At 41.3% G+C, this 23,451-nt stretch overlaps 1 long non-coding RNA gene across 1 annotated transcript; it reads right to left on the bottom strand.

Annotated features, from left to right (window-relative positions):
- Positions 1-522: 522 nt before the first annotated feature.
- On the bottom strand, positions 523-1,026 carry LOC135301399 (uncharacterized). Its single transcript, XR_010363165.1, has 3 exons — positions 932-1,026; positions 727-820; positions 523-629 (listed from the first exon to the last, which is right to left on the bottom strand). It is a non-coding gene; the product is annotated as an uncharacterized LOC135301399 (long non-coding RNA).
- Between the last annotated feature and the right edge of the window lie 22,425 nt (positions 1,027-23,451).

A 23,451-nucleotide genomic window follows, 5' to 3' on the forward strand; every position in this document is an offset into this window, starting at 1 on the left:
TTTGTGCTTCTGTGCATGTTAAAATACCCGATATGCCCCTGGCACAGGCAAAGTAAGTTTGATAGCATCCGCAGGAAGGAGGCCACTTATTTTTTCATGCGTAATTTATCACCACAGGTATTTTTGCCTACCTATGTGTCCTCTGCTTAAACTCATGGCAGCACGTACATTTGCAGCTGGACGTGCTGTTGCTGTAGCAATCATGCTCCACCCTTCAGCTCACTGGCAGATCCTGAAACAGGATGTCAGCATGAGCTGCCTCTCTGCAGAGCTACTGTCTATCAGAAAGAAACAGTCTTGAGACACCCCGTGGGGCACTTTTTGAGAGGAACAGGGGTAATTACTTAGGATATTTAAGTATAACATTAAATATTTACTTCTCCTGAGAAAACATTTAAAGTGGCAGTACTTTATACAATTCCTGCAAATGCAAACTCACAAGCTTGGCCAGGACATTTTTCTCTTATTCTCCATAGAAGTAGAATTCCACCACCAGATATATGTTCCAGATATATATTTATCTGCATTTTTAAAGTTTATTGCTTTTCACTATCCACCTTACCAAATTACAATTTTTGTGAAGCAAAAGAGAACAGTTCTGAAGCCTTCTTTTCATCCCGGTGTTGAACCTGTTTGACAAACCTCTGTGAGCTTTTGGGGGAGTTTTGCTTCTGATCGGCATGACAAGCTTTTCATTCTGTTTACTTTAGATGTAGGCACACATACCCTGTAGTGATGGCTGTGCAGTGGATTTTGCTTTCCCTCACTGCTTTTGCCTTGCCTTATCATGAAAGGTCATGGGATGGAGTCGTAATGATTACTGCAAAGCAGTTGTGATGGATTTGAAACACAACTTGTGGCTCCAAGTACGTGTGCATGTGCACACACCCCTTTGCTCCAGACATAACTCGCTGTTCTTTACAAGCCTAACCAAATCTCACTGCACCCTCTTCCCACACACTCCAAGTACTTCCAGTCTGACATGTTATCTCTATACAGCTTCAGTTGTGAACAGCAGTCCCCCACCTTGTACTACAGACTTTAATAGCTTGTGTCTGTTGTGACAGGGCATGTGACAAGGAATAGTGTCATAACATGCCTATTATGTACCTTCCCCCACCAGCAAGATTTTCCTCCATCTATTATTTTGGTGATTTGGCCTGTGTGGGAAGATTCGGGGAGTGTTGAGACATGGAAAGTTAAATCTCCCATTATCCAGAGGTCGTGACAGTCAGCCAAATTGTGTGCTTCCCTTTCCACCTCTACACCCACTGCACTGTCCTGCTGCTGACCCTGAAATGGAAAGACCACCCTCCTTTGAAAAGAAATCAAATCCTCAGAACTTGCTCATCCTTGGTTCTCTCCCAAAAGCTCATGCTGCCAAACATGGCTAATTTCTGCAGTAGTTTCATAACCTGGTGGGCTCCTACTCTCTTGCGACCTGAGCTGAGGTCATTGCATTCATTTCCATTTACGAAGTTGTCTTGCGATTAAATCTATGTTGTCCCAGAGGCAAATGTGTGTCTGAATTTTTCCCACTGAGTATGCACTGCCCTCCTCACACAGATGAGGTTTTTCTGGCAGCCTTCTCTCATGTTGTTATGCTTTGAATAATTTTTTTTTAATTTTCTGGTCCAAAGTTCATTTTTTCCCCTTCTCTCATGCTCTCCCCCCCTCCCTCCTTTTTGACTCCATAGTCATCCTCAACCCCTCCATTTTATCTCTGTTATTCTTGGCCTGTCTAGGTGCCTGTTGGGAGCTAAGTTAATTTAGGTATTTGTCTGCTTGCCTGTCAGGTTCTATCAAGAGTAAAAAGAATGGCAAGTTAATAAACCCAAAATTATGTCAGGCATGAAGCAGACTATTAACCCATGCTGTTTATCTGGCAGCAGGTGCAAAAAAGACCAATAAAAGAGAAGAAATATGTCCTTTCACATGCACACACGGACACACACATGCACACGCTCTGAAAAGAGGGTGAATGGCTGTGTGTTTCTGTCAGGTGGCCAGCACAGGATTAGCTGGTGGTCTCAGGCCAGACTTTATGGGGCAGGTGTCCACGTTACAGAAACCACAAGCACCATTCTCAGGCTCCTTGGCAGCCGCAGCACAAGGACTGACGTGCACTCGCAGCACTTCAGGCGAGTCACTCAGTAGGAATTCAGCAATGGAAGTGCGGAGGAGAAGAGGGCAAGTTTGTTGTGCTGCTGGACAGTCACCATTAAGAAAACATGTGGGCTTCATAGACAGCCTAGTTTTGCTAGGAAAAGGGGAACCATGCAGGTGGCCTGGTCCTTCAGTGTGTTGTGGACTCACAAAATTTGGAGCGAGCACTATTGTACTGGAGCAAAAGTGTCAAGCAACACTACACTGGCTTCTGGTATCATGGGGATTTTGTTCAGCTCCATTATGAAAGAGAAATTAAGTTTTCCATTTTGAAAGATAAGAAAATCTTAATTAAGCTTTTAAATATATTTTAGATAGTTCAGAACAATATGTGTCGGGATCAATACTAAAAATCTGTGCTCCAGGATGGCAAAGTTTAGGAATAAAATGGGTTTGGAGATTTCTAGAAATCTACCCAGATTCTGATGCAAATAAGAGAGAATCACCTAAATGGGAGGAAGGCAAATCCTCCCTTATTTTCTTGGTTCTCTTTATTGAGCTTCACACCTGTAATTTCCTTTTCTCTTCACTATGAGAAGACTAATGTCCTGCCTCCCAGGCTTCAGGGCATGGTGCTGCTCAGCCTCCTTCCCTCAGCAGGTGTTTTATGAGTTTCTCTTTACTCATAACTTCCTTCTCTACTTTTGCTCCTGGAAAAGAATGGCAAACTGTATCTTTCCTTATAGCTTTGGACAAAGTGCCCAACATGATCTTGAATGGGACTCATACCCAAGGAAAAAACTGTGACATCAGGCAACTTGAAAAGCGGTGCACTTTTTGTTTCTGAGTTCTTTTCTCCTTCCAATATCTTCCTATTTATAAGGAGTTATCCTCGGCAACTGACTGACAGAATCGGAGCCTTGTGACTAAGTGACAACATCTTGGTGATATCACTGCCAATGCATCCAGCTTTTCAGGACTAAACTTCTGAACTGCATCAACAATCCAAATGTCCTGTGGACTTTATGAATGCAATATCAGCATTTAACAGCTGGGTAGTTACTGAAAAATTAAGGCCTTAGTATGTGAAAAGACTTCAAAAGTTTGGCATCTGTAGTGGGTGGCAAAACACACATAATTAATTCACAGATCACAGCCTGCCTTTCAGCAGCATTGCATATTATGTTTGATTATGTATTCTATCTGTGTTTATATGTGTGTTTATAACTATATAAATTAGACTTGCATAATTGCATATAATTACATACCTTTGTTTACATTTTTGACTGGGAGTTTAGAATAACCACTGCTGCCCTTTTGAAGTCACCCAGTCATTGATAAGGATATAAAAATTCTGATACTGTCTGGAGTTTACACAGAATATCTTCCATTTAGACACTGGAGGGTCCTGCTGAAAACATTGTCGTTTTATTTGGTGTGCAGTTTCATTCAAACCACGAAGACCATATTTGGTGTTTATATATATTAAGCTCCTACTTATTTTTAATATTCTAATTAATTCTTAAAACCTGACAGATGACTGTTAATGGCTCAAGGAGAAACCACAATCTAAAGAATTATTCTCTTTTTTTCAAGGTTGTTAGTCTGTTTATATTTGTTATAACTTCTTTTTAGTTGACTTCCTTAACCTTATTGGTTTTTCTTTTTGTTCCTTAGTAATTTTCTGTCTGGGTCATGCTGATCTTGCATTTACCAACACCTTGAAAGTGAAGAAATGGTGTTCTTAAAATTCTCCTGATTCCAAGTATTGCTGCTCAGAGTGGTGACATATCTCAAGCACTTAATTAATAACATCTGTCTTGCAAGATAGGCATTTGATAAGGTGACAAAGTTTGCTCTGAACACAAAAGTGGTGGAGCAACTACAGTGAAGGCTGTCTTACCTTAAGAATATAAACTAACCTGGTTTTCTAAGGAAACAGACTTCTTTACCCATCATACCTTTTGGACTATCTTTTTGACAACCTTTGAACCCCAGGTCTGAATCCATCAAGTAAACCTGACAGTGATAATGGTCTCATTATAGACATAATGGAAGAATAAGCTGTTATTACTTGGGGGAAAAAAAAGTTTATATTTTGGGGACAGGAGAAAGAAAGACTCCCTGACAGAACCCTAAAGGGTGGACTCAACCTTCACTCACTGCCTCTGTTGAATGTCACAAATAAGAAATAGCAGTCAGTCAAATGACAAGGAAAGGCATAGTATGGCACTCTCACTGTACTGCCCGTCTCCTGCTGAGGTGGCAAGGCTCCCAAAAGCATGCAGGAGGTGAAAAGGGATGAAGATGAGGTGGGATTGGGTGGTTTGGGAAAGGTGGAAGGAGTTACTGTCACTTTTGGGAGAGTTCTTCCGGGCAGTGGGGAAGGTTCCTACAGTGTGAGGATATAGAGCATAACTGGGTATGTATTAAAAAGAATCTTTAGGTTTCATTAGTCCTACTGCTTACACACCAGCTTCTGTTTCCAGGCTGCTGGGCTCCAGTTCAGCACCACGCCATGGTGGGTGATTTGTTTTATGCTACTTAATGACAATAGTGGCAGCAGTGGGGCTGTTCACTGCTTACAGGCTTGCTGCAGAGCGGTGCTGGAGGATGGCCACAAATGACCGCAACAAAGAGCTGCGCTGTGTCCCACAGATAAAAGATATCAGTTCAACATGTGTAAACAAGCCTAGTGCCTCTTGCATTGAATTCCAGTCTTGTTCAGCGTATCATTTACAGCACCAGACCTCGTCCCTGTGGAGTAATTTCTTTCCCACTTGGTCTGCTTCTGATTAGTGTAAGAGAATGACGTAGAGAAATGACACTGTAATAAAGATGATGGATAGTCAGTGAAGCAGCTGCAGATTAGGAGAAAAGGAAGCTGACTACTGAAGATTGGCTTTGCAAAAAACAAAAAAACAAAAACCACAAACAACAATACAAGGTTCTAACTGTGCATACAAAAGTCACTTGAAATTCTCCTACTGGTATTCTTACTGGCATGCCACTCAGAGCATGTAGAACAGTAATTTCCCAGTGGAAATAAACTACTCAAAATCATGTTAGGGGGCTAAATGCCTTTTAGATCTGGCCTTTAGATCAAGCACTTACCCTGAAATGCCTTCTCCTCTGAAATTCATACTTCACAGGGAATAGGAAAAAAAGATGAAACAGCTTTAGAAAACCAAAACTACATTCTCTTTAGATAAAGCTGTTAGACTAGGGTGTTAGTAAGTCTGTGGCTTCCTTAAGCTCTTACATGGATTTTACAGACCAGGCTGAGTCAGTCTAGCGTGGGATGACTGGATGACTTTATATCCTTAATCAGATTTTGAGTGAATAGTTATTTTCCTTCTGATTGCACCTGAGGAAAAGCTTACAAATGTTTGCACCACCTTCTAAGCAAACAAAATGAATTGGTCAACAGCAGCCTGGAATACTTTACTGTATGCCTGATTCTGCAGGGCTCTTTCCTGCTTTTGCTGTCTTTCATAAGAGGTATCTTTCATTTCAGAAGGTGGTTCAACATGCCATTTTGAAAATGGGGAAGTGAAGTAGAAGAGAGGATGAGACAAGGGTGGGAGGGGGGCCACAGAAATTTTTACTTCATGAGTCAAGTAGCTCAGCTGTCCAAAGAAGATAATCACTACTTATGTCTGTGTGAGCTCCTACAGAAAGGAATGGAATGTGCCATAGTTTTCCATAAAATCCTCCAAAAACAGGATGGATCCACTGCTCTATGCTGTGTTTATCCCCCGGTTACAGCAGACTACACTAGTTTTAGGCCACAGCCTGTGTGTTGAGTTTCTTGAATCTGACATACATTCTCATAAAAGGATCTGGTATTATATTTCTCTGCAGCAGAACTCAAGATGACGGTAGCTCAGTCCAGTTTTTTCACTCTTTTTAATCCTCTTCAGTGTAGTGAAGTAAAACAAGATCAATCTCAATCTGCCATCTCTGGATGTGTTAAAGAAGCAATTTTGTCCGACCATGCAAAGCAAAGAACCACACACCACACTCAAAAGGAGGACACACACCACAGGGATAGGAGGTGTCAAATTATTTTAAATAAATCTGTTTGAAGAAAGCAGTTCAGTGCCTGGTAAAGAAGCTGGTTTGATGACCCAGTGATGGACATCTGATTGACAGGGTAATCAATCAGGCATTGATTTTTCAACTGCGTCATGAGGGATGTTGTTGGGCAATTTATTTCTCCTGTGAATTGTGAGTCTCCCTCCAATGGAAAGACTAAGATATTATCCATGCATTCTTGCACTTTCTATTCAGATTTCTTAACACAATATTTTATGCTAATGATAATGATGCTAAGGAAAAAAAAAAGATCTTTAAGGTGGTTGTGCCAACATTTATTTCAGATAGTTTATTGGATTATTATCATAGATTTCTGCTTTTAAGTCATTAGTTTATCTAAACTTAATTAAAACATGTTAATTTAAGTCTCTTCAGTTCAACTAGTTGGCTCCTCGTCCCACAGCTGTAATAAATTTTGACATTTTACTGGGGTTTTGTGTAGTTTACAAATTTTCTGTAATTCCTTATTATGCAGCCTTAATAGTTGAGACATTGCTAAAGGTTGTTAGTGGTTTCTCTGTTATGATTTTAAAATCAAAACCAGTGCCAGCCAATGTGTCATGTATCTCAGCACATGTAACCAGTCCCTAAAGCAAACTGATCTTCTACTGCAGCACACATGAACAGTGTTACGAGAGCACAGCAGCTGGGAACAACTCACTATTTCTGGAGCAGTGCGTATGCCCCACTGAAATAAAAATATTTATAAATAAGACACAGATTTTAAGTTTCAGGATTCCCAAGAGCTTTTACAGAGCAGCTGAGGGAGAAAAAATATCATTAACCATTTCATCAAGAATAACTCCAAAATCCTTTGAATGATTCTGTGCCTCATTAATGAGTCATTTTAATCAGTAACTTTTTGGTAGCCAAAACATCCATGTCATTCGAGGAACTTCACCTCATGATGGTGGCTGATCAAATTTTGCTGTCATCATTACTGGTTTTGCTCAGATGCAGATGTGGTCAAAAGTGAAAAAAGCAGCCTACACTAATATCTTGGTAAAAAATAATGTTTGCACTATCCAGACACTAAACATTCATTTGTTTCATTTTCTTCCTATGCAGCTCTTGCAAAAGGTACAAAGGGTAGAGAGCGCTTTTCTTCTGTGTTCTGTTCTGGGAAAGTCTAAAGTAAAGGAAAGGTGTATTGAGATGTCAGCACTGTGAAGTTGTATTAACGATAGTTGTCAAGAGGCTGCTGGACTTTGCTGGACTTTACTGGACTCCAGGTTTTTCCCCATGATCAAAATGCATTCCTCTGAGGTGCTTCAAAGGTCTCTTTCAGTGATCACATATCAGGTTCCCAATACAGCTTCTTAATCAATTTTTGAGAAGACAAATCTAGATTTACAGATGTTCTCACAACTGACTGGAGCAGAATAAGTGGGAGAATGAAGACTGTAGAAAAAAACCCCCAATGTACCTTACTTTTCAGGAAGGTTTGTGTTGCACCCTTCCACCTCTGTCCTGCTCCTTAGTCCAGCCTATTTTTGAAAATAGAAGGGCGAAGAAAGTTTGATGATTTTTCTGGAGCAGCTACTGCAGAATTTGATCCTAACCTCATGAGGAAGTTTTCTCCCATAAACAATTCTGCAGAACAAGGAAGGCTGAAAGCCTTGAATAAACTGTAAAGTTGTTGAAACAATTATTTCAATGGTTCTTAAGCTCTACCTATGAATCTTTGTCAGGTCGTTCATTATCACTGTTTGCCCACTTAGGAGAATAGAATGAAATAGATCCCAATGGCTCAGTACAAATTATATGAGCCTTAGTGACACACACTCTCTCATTTTCCTTCAGGGAATATCAAGTGTATCACTGGATAAGCCACGAGCACACACCATGATTTTGGAAAGTAGACAGGATTGCTCCAGATTCTCTCTGTGCCATAATAACATTAAAATTTTACACTGCACCTCCTGCACAGATAAAATGTTGTTGAAAACAGGAGGCACTTATTTAAAAAAGCCACTACCTTTCTGTAAGAGAAGTCAAGGGTGTCAGAGCTCAGGCCACCAGCCTGAAGTTTTCAGAGAGAAGGATGGTGTCACCAAGGTGCTCAACCTGTACCACTACCTAAGTCATATCTTTAATATTATATCATCTTTAAGATGACAGGTACCTGACAGCTTTGAATCACATGAAACTGCTTAAGAACCTACCTGCCTGATAGTGGAGAAGCTGCTTTAATAACTGAGGCATAGTCCTGTGCCTCATATTTTTCAAAACCTTGGCTCATGACTGTTGGCAAAAATGCTATGCTTTCAGTAAGGGAGGTGGAAAGGGTCATAATTTGGTCATCAACATTTGATGCATCCCAGAAGAGGACCTAAAAAGGTATCCTGCTAGGAGTGATGTGTTGTTGTTGGCTGTCCTTGTCCCCAGCTGGGATTGAAATGGATTCAGCATTTTAGGAGTGAGAACAAAAAAGTAAATTGTCAAGTCCCTTAGATGTTTTTTTACTTGGTTTTAAAAATTATGAACTGCTGTGATTTTAAGTCTGAGAAGGGAATATTTTGTATGTTTGGTTGCTTTGAATAATTGTTAGTGAGAGTTCTTTCAGTGGGAAAAAGAACATGGTAGATGTCTTATTTTGCATACTTAGATTTAAATAACATAAGGCACCTTGCTGCCTTTTTGAACTTAAGCTGCTCTCCATCTAGATGTAATTTGTAGGCAGCAAAGCAGCCAGCAATATAAAGTGGCAAAACAGAATCCATTCCTCCCACACCTTCTAAAACCTGACCTCCTCCAAAGTTCTTCACCTTGTCTGTCTCTACAGTGCCATGTAAATAGCAGAAAGCCTTGTTTCCCTTTCGTTTCCAGTTTCTTTCTTTAAAGTATTTTTAATTTTAGTGTGCTATTAATACATTATTGATGAAAGATGCCAAGTCAGGAGCAATGGACAGGCAGGTCAGTTCTCTAACAAGACCAAGTCTAGTTTTTGCATTTCAAGATGATTTTCTAAAATGACGGCCTGAATATATCCCCATTATCTCACACTTTTCCACATAAATCCATTTACCCTTTCTGTCCCCTCAGAACATATGCCCTGGAAAGGATCAGACAACTTTGTCACATCTGTGTGTAGCCCCCAAGTCACAACATTGCTGTATTCATGTCAAAAGTGAAGTATGTTACAGGGTGGCTGAGGCTGCATGGACTGGTAAAATCCCAGGGCTAAGAGTTCAGCTGGGGCAAGAAACAGACTTTTCTCAATTATTTGAAGGTAATACAAAGTAGAAACCAGGTTCATAAGTCCTTAGAAGAGACTTGAGTCTGTGCTGGGTGGCTTCAGGTGTAAAAGATGTTATATTTTTTTCAGAAGGATAAGTGTTCACTTACTTCTTGAAGTATTGAGTTGACTGATGTCTCTGCAGATTCACTTCCTTTTGGCTGTGGAACTAAATGGAGTATGTAAAATGGTTTAAAAAAAGCAGTTGTGGGTTGCATGGCCTTTCCCATGTTGCCTTTCCTTCAGAGGGGTGCTGTAGCACTCCATGATACATACCTCCATGTGAAATCACCTGGTGTAGGCTCTGAGATGAACTGGAGAAGCAAACTGTTACTGTTGGCATAAGGGCAGATAAATCTTAAAGGATTCTTTCTGTACTTTTTTTTTTTTTTTTTTTTTACTTTTCCAGTGGAGAAATGGGCTCAGTGGGCACTACAGAAAATTATATCTGAAATTTCAAACCTAGTTCAATTAAAACTTTGGGTCAGCTCTAAGTAGACAAATTACAATTAAAATGGTAGCATCTTGGACTCTTTGCTTAGAAGATGTTGTAAATTGTGGTCAGTACTTGAAATACTACATTTTAATCAAGAGAAGGAACCAACAGGAAGCTTTGTTGTCTTAATAACATCCCTGGGCATTAATGTTAGTGGTGAGTACCACCTCTCTGCAGGATGCTGCAGTTTGCTTAAGAGGTCAAGCGGTGACAAATACTCGGTTTGTTAGATCTGAAGAGATTCTGCTGTGAAATGGATGCATAATAAACAGCTTTGAAATCTTTGACCTGAGTAACAGAATAAAAACAACTGCAGTGTGAATATTGTACATGGAGTGAAGACATAGAAATAACTTTAATTTCCCACCTCATCTGTCCACCCACAAGCTCCTTCTTCCAGTGGAGAAAAGGCAAACTTATTTCCTTTTTTTTCTGTGCCAGTAGTCAATCTTGTTTTCCTTGCATGACAGAAGATGTGTTGGGAAGACAGTAGCCTTGAGAAGCAGAAGCTGTGACTGTCTGTGTCCAAGATGCAAAGGCATTCTCACAGCTTGTCCGCTTGGGGCTTTTTTTAATCCAGTGATGTGCATTGGATTATTTGGGAGTAGGGAAACTTCAAATGGGGACAGGGAACATTGCTGGATTGCACTTGGAGATTGTATTTTTCCTTTGTAGCTTTGTCTACAAGGTGCAGGAAAGTCACAGAAGAGACAACAAACAATATCACAGAGTAAGAAATGGGTGGGATTCTTGTGGCTGTGCTGTGCAGCTGGACTACAGTGATCCTTGTGGGTCCCTTCTAACTCAGGATACTCTGTTCTATGATTCTAGGTGCTGCAGAGGTTCTTGGGCTACTACAGCCCCATTTGCATGAGAACCAGAGTCTATTTTAAGTCTCACTCTCCATCACTGAAACTTGTCCAGTCTGAATTGTGCCAACAAAGGAGGTCTGCTCTGCTCCCCTCCTCTATGTGCAAAATCCTCCTGCTAACCTCCTCCACCACCCACTGTGTTTTCCTTGTCACTACTGAAAGCAAAACACCTTCAAAACAGAAATAAAGCAGCAACAATCAATGGCAACACTAGATCTCTCACTGCCCATCTCTCTGCCTCTGTAAGTGTTCACTTTGCATCCTAAAGTCAGGCAAAAAAGGTCCAGAAGTCCAAACATTATCCTGGAGAAGGAGAGTCACATCAAAATACATTGAGACACAGACTGAAAATGTGTTTGTGCAGTGTCAGTGACACTACTGAGCAGAGAGCAGTGGTGCAGTCCAAACACGTCCTGAAATCAAGACAACATTCTCTGGTGAAGGAACGGCATGGTGAGAATAAATGCACAGAACCCCAGCTCCTGTCAAGACAACACAAGCTTCTGCAAGATTAGGACTACCCTCCCTTTCTTAAAACTGACACAAAAATGTTGTAGGTGATGTCACAGAATGTTAGTGAATGGAAGGGGCCTTAAAGACCACCTAAACCCAGCCCTCTCTGCCACAGACAAGGACACCTCCCACAAACCAGGCTGCTCAAGGCTTTAGCTAACCTGACTTTCAACCCTGCCAGGGGTGGGACACCCACAGCCTCCCTGGGCAGCCTGTTCCAGTGCCTCACCAACCTCACAGTAAAGAACTTACTTCTAATACTCAACCTAAATTCCCCCCCTTTCATCTTGCATCCATTACTCCTCGTTCTACCTCTGCAGTTCTTGATGAAGAGTCCCTTTCCAGCTTCCCTATAGGTCCTCTTCAGATACTGGAAGGCTGCTATGAAGTTCCCCTGGAGACTTCTCTTCTCCAGGCTGAACAATCCCAATTCCCTCAGCCTTTCCTCCCAGCAGAGCTGTTCCATCCCTCTGATCCCCTTGGTGTCCCTGCTCTGGCCTGGCTCCAGCAGCTCCATGTCCTTCCTGTGCTGGGCCCAGAGCTGGAGGCAGCTCTGCAGGGTTGGGGGTGGTCTCACCTGAGCAGGGCAGAGGGGCAGAATCCCTCCTTCCCCTCCCCTACTGCCCATGCTGGGGGCTCAGCCCAGGACACAGTTGATTTCTGGTCTGAGCTTTCCATCAACCATCATCCCTAAGTCCTTCTGCCAGGGCTGCTCTCCTTCACGCCTTTGCCCAGCCTGTCAGTGTGTTGGGGATTACCCTGACACAGGTGTAGGATCTTGAATTTCACTTTGTTGAACTGCAGGAGGTTCACACAGACCCACATCTCCTGCCTGTCCAGGTCCCTCTGGATCCATCCCTTCCCTCCAACGTGCCAACTGCACCACACAGCTTGGTGTCCTCAGAGAAGGTGCTGGGGGTGCACTGATCCCATTGTCCACGTCACTGACAGAGCTGTGGAACAGTCTCAGCCCAGTACCACCCCTTGCAGGACACCATTCATCACTGGTCTCCATGAGATGAGTTAACATCTGAAGTTACTGTCACTTCCAGTCTTTTCTGACTTTCCCATCTCTTTTCAGTAGCTTGCCTGTTTGAAGAATGCAAAGACATTAAAAAATCAGCTGCAAGTAATTTCTCCATAATAAAAACAAACAGAAATTCTGAAATTAATCCCAAGGCAGCAGCAGGCTATGAACTAAGATCTAGTTCAAAGCCGGATCTCTATCTGCTACTACAGCCAGTTCAGCCAAAATAAATCTTTATTTTCACCAGATGCTACATGTGGCTTAAGTATTCCCACACATCTGCACTGGAATAATGTTCAGAGAGAAGATAAATCCTTTCTTGGACAATGAAAATGTAACTTTTGTGAACTGGTCTTATGATGATCTTTGATTTTCCAGTCTTTTACACAATCCTCTGGCCTTTCAGGGATTAGCACATTCAACAAAGGTGGGGTCACCTCCCAAACAGACTTGACTGTTGTGCCCAAATGATTTCTGGTCATGATCCAGACAGGTTACACTGAGCCAGCTGACATATACAAGTGCACTTGAGTGAAGCAACGTGACAAAACTAAGGCTAATAATTTTGGTGTGTTAGTCACAGTTTTTGAAAGGTTTCGTGAATTGAGACTTCTAAATTGCTCTTACTTTTTACAGAGAAAGAAAAGGTTTCTGGTTTATTTGAAGGCCCAGTCCTCAGTGTTCTTCTTCTCATTTTTTAAATGATCTTAAATTGAACTGAGACCAATACTGTTCAGGCCACCACAGCTCAATAAATAAAAAATAGAGAAAGCCTGAAGGCATCCTTAATTGGCTGGTAACCTTAAAAATTTAATTCTCAGAACATATTTTCTTTAAATCACCAGTTCCTTAAGGAAGAAATGTTGCTTGCAGGACAGAAGGAATGAAGACAGAACCTGGGAAAAAAATGTATTACATTTTACATTAGGAGAGGGAACGCTGGAATAACATTCAGATGTATTGAAGAAGAGTTTCCAAGACTTCTTGTTCATTTTGCTCTGTCCCACTACTCCAGGATCTTCCTTTCCAACATGCTGGTGGTGTTTGGTGCTTCACCCCAGGTTTATGTGTGTTAGCACTTACCTGCCATAGGGGTATGAAAATGAAGACAATGATCTCTAATTTGATGTGGAAGGCAAGAAACAATGAAAAAGAATGAAGGTGAGGTAAAAAAGATCTGACTGCCTCAAGGGGAGATGTCAGTACTGGAGACACTGCACACAAGAAAGACAATAGATTTAAAAAAAAAGTGTTTGAATGATGTGAACTGTGTCACGAACTTTAATTCTTTAATTCTGTGTATCGAGAAAATCTAAAAAAAAATAAAAACTCCAACAAAAAAACAACCAGCCCAGAAAACCAGCAATTTTGACTGACAGCTTTAGCAGTGAATGAAAATTCCCAACCCTTCAGTGAGATGTGGTGACTGGAAAAAGTAAATATTAATGGAAAAGTTATAATGAAGGACTTCAGGGAAAAGAGGCAGTTGTCATCTATCCAAAATGTCTGTTGAGTACTCTGAAAATGCAAGTTTCAGAGTCCCCAAGCAAGACTTCCAAGCCTCTGGAACAGCCCAAGCCACATGAATGTTAGGGAAGTGTACAAAACCACTGCTTTCCTTTGGCCCATTCACCTAGAGTTGTTAGAGTTTCCTGCCTAGAGAAAAAGAATCCACTACAGGGAATTCAGGAAAAATAGCTGCCTGGAACCACTGTAGCTTTTTTCCTAAAACATAATGATGCCCAATTCACAAAAAACCCAAACATGATAATGGAAGTATTTTAATCAACAGCAGGGGATTTCACTGATTCCAACACAAAAATACTGCATTTATTAGAAAATCCTTCAGAAATAAAAATATGTCCCCACAGCAACAACAAAATATAAATGAACGTTTAATTCTTTCTCGCTCATAAAATGTCATCTTTCTATGAATCACTCTTCCTGCCTCTGTTGTGTACTAGATATGAGGCCACATCCTTAAAAAAGCTCCAAGAAAAGCTGGTACTAAAAAACGGGTGAGCACAAGGCGAGGGAAGACAGACTGCAGGAAAACAAAGTGCCAAACCTTGCATTTCTACCGAACGTGCTTATTTGCAAAGGGTTTTTGACATCAACACAGTGCCCAAGAGGGCAGTGCAGAGTGTTGGTGTGAAACCTGTTTGCATTCACGGCAAAGCGGCGAGTGGCGGCTCTGGTTTGCTAAACCCGTGTTGTCCCTACAGCTCTAACAGCTTTCCTCCCCTCCTCATCCAAAGGAGTTCAGTGAAAATAAGGAGTGAAAGGCACCATCTGTTGTAGAGCCACAGATTGTGCTGAGCTGGAAGGAACACATGCTTTGAGACTGCTTTTTTTCAGGGTTTGGTTGGTGATTCTTATTCCCTCTTCCCCATCAGATGGACAGCTGGATACCCTATCCTCTATTTCCTGAACTATCCCATCATGCCTGCCTCAAGCTTTCCTTTATTTAATTTCTATAATTTTCCATCTCATTTACCATTCTCCTCTTCCTGATGGTGTCTCTTCCAGCTTGTGCTTCACACAGGCCAGAAAGTACTTTGGAAATATCCTTCCATCCCTTTCCCACATGGAGTTGAACACAACACTAAAGGGAAATTTAAAATTTTTTGAAATTTAAAATTCGGTGGCCTTCTGTCTGCTTCGGCCAAAGTTCCTGAGTGAAAAAGTTTGTTCAGAGGATGAGAGGTATTGGGATAGCTTTTGATTTCTTGATGGGGAATGCATAAACACGGGTTGAAATGGGAAGCTGCAAAAATGTGGCAGCAAAAACACGTCTCTGTGAAAATCATGTGTTCACTGAAGGGGAAATGAGGGGCTTGCCAGGAGGTCCCAACAGCCTATTGATGCACTGTCAAACTTTTCACCTTCGCCGTTCCACCACACCCTATTTTAAATCCCTGCTCAGATTATTTTTATTTTTTTTCAAACAGCTCATGATTTTGTTGGGCCTACAGCTCACAGAGACTGTGTTGCCACTAAAAACACACAGCTAAACACAAGGGGTAGGATTCAAAGGAACAGAACAGATATATTTATTTATCATCTATTAAAAGACTCTGACTACAGATTAATGCTCCTTACTCAATAAATTTTTTTATTGTTTCACCTGCTATACAGTGGGAATTGAAAAGTCTCTGCGGTCATCCAATCTGGCTGTAGCTGCTTGAAGTGTCTGAGGATTCTCTGAGGAAACCTAAACTAAGAAACCACCCACAGTAATACTTCCCAGCTGCCCTCTGAAGGTCCAGGCTCCCTTTGGGGTTGCTCCAGGCTCCCCCAAGTCACAAGAGAGCTGCCTCCAGTGTCCCCAGTGACAACCACACCTTCTGCTGGTGTTTGCCTGGTTGGATCAGAGAAGGTGGCACAGGTATGTCCTGCAACTGATGTAATGAGCCAGGAGCCTTATCCTGGACTCCCCAAAACTGCCCTTCAAAGTACTCTTTTTTTTTCTTTTATTTTTTATACACAGGTGTATTTTTTGATGCTCTGATGGATTCTCTTGCCCTTCTCCCTGCCGACCATCTGGAGGCCAGAAGAAGCAAGCTCAAATATGTTTTTTTCATTCATTCTTGCAGGCATACAGGGCAATATTTACAGAGTCCCAAGTGGTGCATGTTGTTTGGAGTTTTCTGTTACTTATCCTCTGTTATGCTCTTACATCTTCCCTCCAAGCTCTCATTCCTTGTTTGCTTTCAAGTCTGTCTGTTATGTGAAGTTGGATGATGATGGCTCCTCTATGACTTCTTTCTTTTTCTAAGGCTATTATTGAACATTACTTTTGTAATTCCTGGGCCATCTCCCTGTTACCAGAGCCTGTGTTGTACTAATCCTAATGCCAGAGTGAGATATACTGTATTTGGTAGAGGAATCTTGTTTTATAATATAATATTAAAGGGCTCTGCATGCCCCCATTGTTTTGCTCCTGTGAACTCAGCTAAGCAGAAAAAAAAGCCAGATTCATATTTCACTCCACAGTGAAATATTTCCCACACCTAAACCAGCCTGCAGACACATTGCCCATTGGGCACACATGGAGTCTGTACACTATTTTTTTTCTTTTCTGATTTCAAGTGCCAGTTGTCACCTAGTATCTGACCTTGGGATTGGCTGAACATTCTTGGCTTTATCTGGAGAAGAATAATTCATGTCATGATCAGGCTTCCAATGGTGAAGAGTGTTTCTAAATTAGAATAAAGAAATTTCAGCAATTAAAATCATTAGACCTAATTCTACTGAGGATGGAAGCCAGGATTTTTGTTAGAAGAAAGCAGTTTCCTTTTCCTTTTGCTCTGGGACTAAAGAATATTGTGTGAAGCAAGCAGGTTATACAGAAAAAAATTCAAACTCTAGCACAAAAACTAATGAAATGTCACTTTGGTGCTCAACAGCTCTGTAACAACAGTCCTGCCTAACTGGGAAATTATATATAAATACATATTTTTAAAATACAACAGAAAAGGAATCTCTTGTGAACTTTTGAACCTTTAAACTTTTTTTTTCAATAAAAATATCTAAATTAACAGAGGAAAAATAAAGTTTCTAAATAAAGTCTCCCCTAGGATGGCATTTTTGTCCTGCCAAACTAAACTAACCAAAACTTTTGTTTCTCTAGCAATTTAGCTTCCCAAGAAAAATACACCTGCAGCTATCAGGAGCTTTGCTTGAACATGCAGGCCTTCTGTTTCATGATCAACATTTGAGGGCACTTCTGCATTGTGTGAGGTTTCAGCCAAAGAAAGGGACAAGCCAGACCTTCCTGGCTGAAACATCTGAATTCAGAGGCAGCCTGAGATCTGTTCCAGCCTTACTCGGGTTAATAACTTGCTCTGCAGGCAGCCTCTTTGGTCCCTTCAAAGCTGATCCTAAGAGCTGCTTCGAGGGAAGGTGGGACCTGGGGCTTGAGAGACAGGTCAGGGTCTGGGAGGAGAGGCTGAGACATGGGCTCCCATCCTGCCTCCCATCCCTGTGCTCCCATCCTGCCTCCCATCCCTGTGCCCCTGCGCTGAGGAGAGCTCACCCAGGGCTTCACTGCTTTGGTCTCTTTCAGCATCTGGTGCTCTTACAGCTTCCTTTGACCAGGGCAGGTGGTTAAGTTATAATGTCTGCCTGAACTGATAAAAAACCCCACCAAAATCCCATCAAAACCATATTTTCAATCTGGGTGATTATAGAGAAAAACCTGGAGAGGAGACCAAAAATCTGGAAGTCAGAAGGTCACTGGAAGGGAGAGTGAGAATTCAACTTATGTTTTTATGGGTGGTTTTTTTTTGTTTGTTTGTTTGTTTTTTTAATTCCACAACTTTTAAGCCAATTTTCTTATTTTAAGGGTGCTCACTTTTTATGAAAGTTTCAGGTTGGCAATGCTGGCAAAAGCAAAAAAAATTATCAATATAATTAAATTGCTCTAATTTATCTCAAAGCCTGTAAGCAGCCTTTTCAATATATGCTTTTCTTCAATGATGTGATCTCTTTGAAAGAGTTGTACAAAGGGCTCATTGAGTTAATTTTCCAGATCTTGAGTTTATTTACCATACTTCAAAGCCTCACCTACAGAACTGAGCTCCTGAACCCAAACTGCTGGGGAAATGCAGTTGTGATTTACTCAAAGTCTCTCTCTCCAATGCAAGGCTGAATTTCACAATGTGCCTGAGGAGCAACCTTCAGTGTTTATTACTAACTGGGCAAAGTCTGCTTGGTTCAGGCATCAATATCCCGTTTGCTCTGAACCTCCTCTTTCTCACTCAGAATGCCAGGGAAATGTTGTAGGAGTGTTTGAATATTTCCTGCCAAACTCCCTGTGGAAGTGAGGAAGTGAATAAAGATGGAACATTGATGGGCCTTTGTGAAAACAGCAGTCATTCTTTTCTGGAGTGAATGACTCTGGCTTCTTCATGGGGAACTTCAAATTCAGACCTGGAATTCCAAGAATAAGCAATTTTTTACCAGCGTTTGCTTATTTTTCAAGCCATTCTTAACACTCAGCCTTCTCTCTTAACACTGCAGCTGCACACAGAAATCATGGAATCACAGAATGGCCTGGATTGGAAGGAACCTTAGAGACCATGTACCTGCACCCCCTGCTGTGGACACAGGCACCTTCGCCCAGAAGAAATTGCTCCAAGTCCCATCCAACCTGACCTTGGACACTCCAGGGATGGGCAGCCACAACTTCTCTGGGCACCCTGTGCCAGGTCCTCACCACCCTCACAGGGAACAATTTCATCCTAAAATCCAATCTGAATCTCTCCTCTTCTAGCTTAGTTCTCAGTTATGCTATCACTATGTGCCCGTGTACCAAGTCACTCAGACCAGGAGCCCAGACAGATTCCCAGCAGGATGCACTTCTTTGTGTTCTGCCTCATTTGCTGTGGGGGGCTGCATCCAGCACATAAACAGTGAGTGCAGCTTGGGGTGGGGGAGCAGCTCTCTGAATCTGTGACATTTCCTGGCCAGGGGTCCAAGCTTCACTATGGCAATGACCCTTCAGACTTAAGCTTTTTCCTGTCCTGATCTTGAAGCCATCATTCCATATTTAGAAAAATTTGTGAACCACAGTGAAGGAGAGGTATGAAAGTTCCCTTGGAAATAATAGGTCAGCTCTGAAGATGTTGCTGTCTAACTGAGGCCTGCATTGACCCACATGACAGAAGTGCTACAGAAGTAAGACATGAGTCCTACAAAGGAATGGAGAGCCTGTTTTGTCCAGGCATGGACAACAACTCTAGGCGATATTTTTTCCCCCAAAGGAGAAGAATGATGAGGAGGACTCCATGGATATTAGAAGACTAACTAATTACTTTATTATACTATATTATTCTATATTATATTACACTATATTATGTTACAACTAAACTGAATCTGCCAAGCACTCATCTCTGCACTCCACTGCACTCATCTCATGACTGCCAGCCATCAGTCCTGACACACACACACATTGGCCCTGATAGGCCAAGGAAACAAAACACCATCACTTTGGGTTAACAATCTCCATATTGCATTTCACTTTAGTACAGAGGCACAGCAAATGAGATAAGAATTGTATTTCTTTCTCTGAGGTTCAGAGAAACAACCAAAAAACACATAAAAAAACTAGCTCTGTTCACAATAGTATCAGGATGTTGCTGGCATGGTATTAAGTGCATGCTTGTAGTTTCTTGAAAAAATTGAGAGAATGTGAAACCCAGAAATATTCTTGGGAAGAATTGTGCCTTGCTTTTCTCTGTGAAGAGAAATGTGGCTACAAACAATCTTGTAGCTGTGTCTCCAAAGCTGCCTGGTACAATGCATGCAGCTCTGAGGGAGCATGAACGCTTGTGCATCTCTTCATCTCGCCCACTCTTCCATTCAGAAACCTGCCTGTCCCTCATCTTGGCAGCCACTCTCTTCAAGTTTCAACCATCTGATTCATGCAGCAAAAAGTTCCCCATAGAAAACATACTGGCTGAACCGCTTTGTTTTTCCTAGAGCAGTGCAAACAGTTATTGCAAGGGGAATTTAAGGAAGATTGTGCCTGGCAAGGAAAGCTCACTAAATAAATACATGATGTTAATTATCCTTTGCCTGTTTCAACTGAGCATTTCAAAGTGCTTTGCAAACCATTAATTAAGCTGCAATTTAGTACCATGTGGTAGTTAAATATTATCAACACTGTTTTCTGCAGGTGGGCTGCTATGACACAGAGGGTGAAACGACCTGGATGAAGTCTGATAGCAGAAGACCTGAGCCCCAAACCTACTAATTTTGCTCCACCACCTTCCTGCTCCTTAAGACCTTCATAACTGTGAAAAGATGTGGTTATCTTGCAGGCAATGATGCATTATCTGGTTTTGAGTCCTTCCTTTGACACACTTCCCATCTGGTGCTACATTAGTTTCTATATTCCCCCACCATCACAGCCAGCCTTCTTCCTTAGTTTAATTACTTGAAGCCTGTTCTCAGTGGAAACTCTAAATGAATGAAAGGAGAAAAAAGAGCAAGAAAAGTTAAGGACGAAGCATTCAGCTTTGAGTATTTGTTTGTCAGAGGGACATTTAGAGCAAAGACAAGCCCAGGTGCAAATGCTGCAGAGCTACTCGTGCATTCAGCCATCCCTCTTTTCTTCTGTTGGTTTGTACCATTCTGGGCTCTGTGGATATTTGGATTAACAGAGATGGGCAATATGGCAGATGGACAGATGTAAGGAGCCACTAGATGGGGCTCCAGGAGGAAGAAGACAGCTGTGGGGTCATGGGCAATCCATCAGGATCAAGCTGAGCTGTGTGTTTAGTATCCTGGTCTGTGTGGGATCTTTAGTGGAAAAGATCAACCACAATAGCAGCATGCAGCACCTGTGCTCTCACCACGGGAAGGGAAGGAAGCAGGCCTTCCAAGCCAAAATGCACAGTATTCTACCAGGCAAAAAAACCCCCAAAACATTGTATCCCTTCAATTGTAAACTCTGGGTGAATGTGCTTATACATTCAGAGCATGGGGCAGATGGTAACAGACCACATGCTTGTGGATTATCCCACTTTTTCCACATTTGCATTCTCAAAACCACTTTTGGTGCCCGTGGTTCAACCTCTGTTTCCCTAACTTCTGTTTATGAGTTGAATGGTCACATGTCATCATGTTGAGTGGGAAAGTGTGTTCAGGGGATAAGGAGGCAGAAGTGGTTCCATATGGTGAAAGAAGAGACTATGCCAAAGTATTAAAAAATATATAGAAAGAGGGAAAAGCAAGAGTAAAATATTTTTAGGAGACCAGGAATCTAGGATGCTTGTGGCCTCCTAGGAAGAAAACAGTTGTCTGTGCCTGAAAGGGAAATTTATGGTTTGAAATGCTGATAGTATAAATTTCAATGTTTGGAGAGGGGTGAATGTTAAACAGATTTACCTTTCTCTGCTCTAGGCATGGTTCAGGCTGAAGGCTGAAAGATTCCAGCCAGAGGCCACTGTGAAACTGCCAGCTCCAGGTCTTCCAATTTTAATCTATTGATCAGAACAAACGAAACAAACAAACAAACAACCAGAACAACAACAACAACAAAACAAAACAAAACAACAACAACAAAAAAAACCACCAAAAAACCAAAATTCAGTGAAAAACAACCAACAAAAACTACTAAAAAACACATTAAAATTAGTTCTGTTCACAATAGTATTAGGAAGTTGCTGGCATGGTATTAAGTGCATGTTTGCAGTTTCTTGAGGTAATTCTGCAAAAGCAAACAAAACATAACAGATGCCCTCTATTGAGAGAGCAGCAAGGGTCAAATTTATTATAACAGTAGATAGTAAATTAAATACCAAAAAACTATGAAAAAACCCCAAACTAATGAGAAATGGCTTTTTTTATTTTTATATGTTTGTTTTTTTAAAATCTGATATTTGAATAAAAAGAAGATGACACTACAAAAATACTTTACTCTTGGGCAGGAATTTAATATTCTCTGTCCTGGCAAGGCAAGCTCCAGAATCCCTTTTGCCACCATAATAGGTTACCAGTTCTGGTAGTTTTATTTAGGAAGACCAACCAATGACACATGAGTGGAAATTCAAACCCAAATCATACTTCTACGATATAAACATTCATTGGTGCTGTGTGCCATAAAAAATTGTTAAAGGAAAGGATATTTCAATTACCAAAAGAGGCTGAGATAACCAAATTTTTATTAAGTGCCATGAAGCAATTTGAGAAGTCAAGAATTTTAGAAATAAAGACCCTTCTAAAAACCAAGATTCTAACAGATTTCTAGCTGGACACCCAAAAGGCAAAGTATTTCTGAATTTTCAGGTCAAAGGAAAGGACTTTGGTTTTGAGAACCAATTATGTAATCATAAGGCAGTCCCAAAATAGGGTACAAAGACCAGATCAGCTGGCATTTATACAGTTAATTGCTGGTGGTCCTGAGGGTTGCAAGCTTGAGTTGGGAGTGGTTTCAGAAGTGAGACTAAGAAAAGCTGCTTGTGGTTCCAGAGCACTTAACTCTGCCTTCAAGGGGAAGCAGACTTTGCAATAGTCTTTGCCAATACAGCAGATGATGCGTAGACATCGAGCTGAAATTCCAATTTCTCTTTGCCATCAGCTTCAGTGTGGCCAGGATTCAAACCCAGTTATTTTAGGGACACATCCAATACTCATTTTATCAACTCAAAGACTTCCATTAACTCAAATGGGAGATGGATCTCAGTCTCAGAAGTCAGTAAACTCACAAAGGCTGCTCAGGAAAAAGTGTGCCACTTCATTAATTCAGAAGTGGAAGTAGAGTGGATTAGACTGGAAATGGAGGAGAAAGAAGAATGATACTCACAGGTCCAGACTGCTCCAGTTATCCCCAGGGTGGCAAACCCAAACCTGCTTCATCCCCACAAAAGAGAATTGGATTTCTCGCAGCAGGCCTGAAACTTTCCCTGTGGCAGGTTTAAACCTGCAAATTGTGCAGAAACACTTTCCATCCAACAAGACATCCTATTACAGACCTGTTCTATATTCTGTGAAGCTGGCTGTGGGTGGCTTTCTGTTGACTTCCTCCCCACATGCTTTGCTGCCAAGTCAGAAAGACGAAAAATCATATATACTTGCATTCACCAAGTGATCTCCAAAGCAACTTAATACTGGTTCAAGTCTTCCTTGTCTTATAAATCGGATTCTTTCTGTAGATTGTTTACCTACCACTTCTAGTGTGTCTCCAATAAATTAAATCCTGCTGAAATGGTAAAATATACGAAAGATATACTGAATGGTCTGCAGGCTGTACAGTGGAGCCATTATTTTAAGAGGAAGTAGGAAAGGCAATCATAAAATTTTGAAAAATTATGCAATAACTTTGTAGTTATTGCCCATCTGTATTCATTACAATGATCTACTTCACAGGCATATAAATAGAACTGGCAAGTAAAAGATGTGCTGTTTGCCTCCAGACATGGCACTAGACTTCAGCAAATGAAATTCCACTGAAGACTTTAGAAAAAGTGCTGTAAGTGTTCATCCATAGATGGAATCTAATCACCCGTCTTCCCCAGCTTCCCCTCCCCCTGTCCCCTCTCCCCATTTTACATTCCCCCATGCTTGTTTTACCCCCAGTCAGGACACCTTCATA

Source organism: Passer domesticus, chromosome 5, assembly GCF_036417665.1.
Source record: "Passer domesticus isolate bPasDom1 chromosome 5, bPasDom1.hap1, whole genome shotgun sequence".
NCBI lineage: Eukaryota > Metazoa > Chordata > Aves > Passeriformes > Passeridae > Passer > Passer domesticus.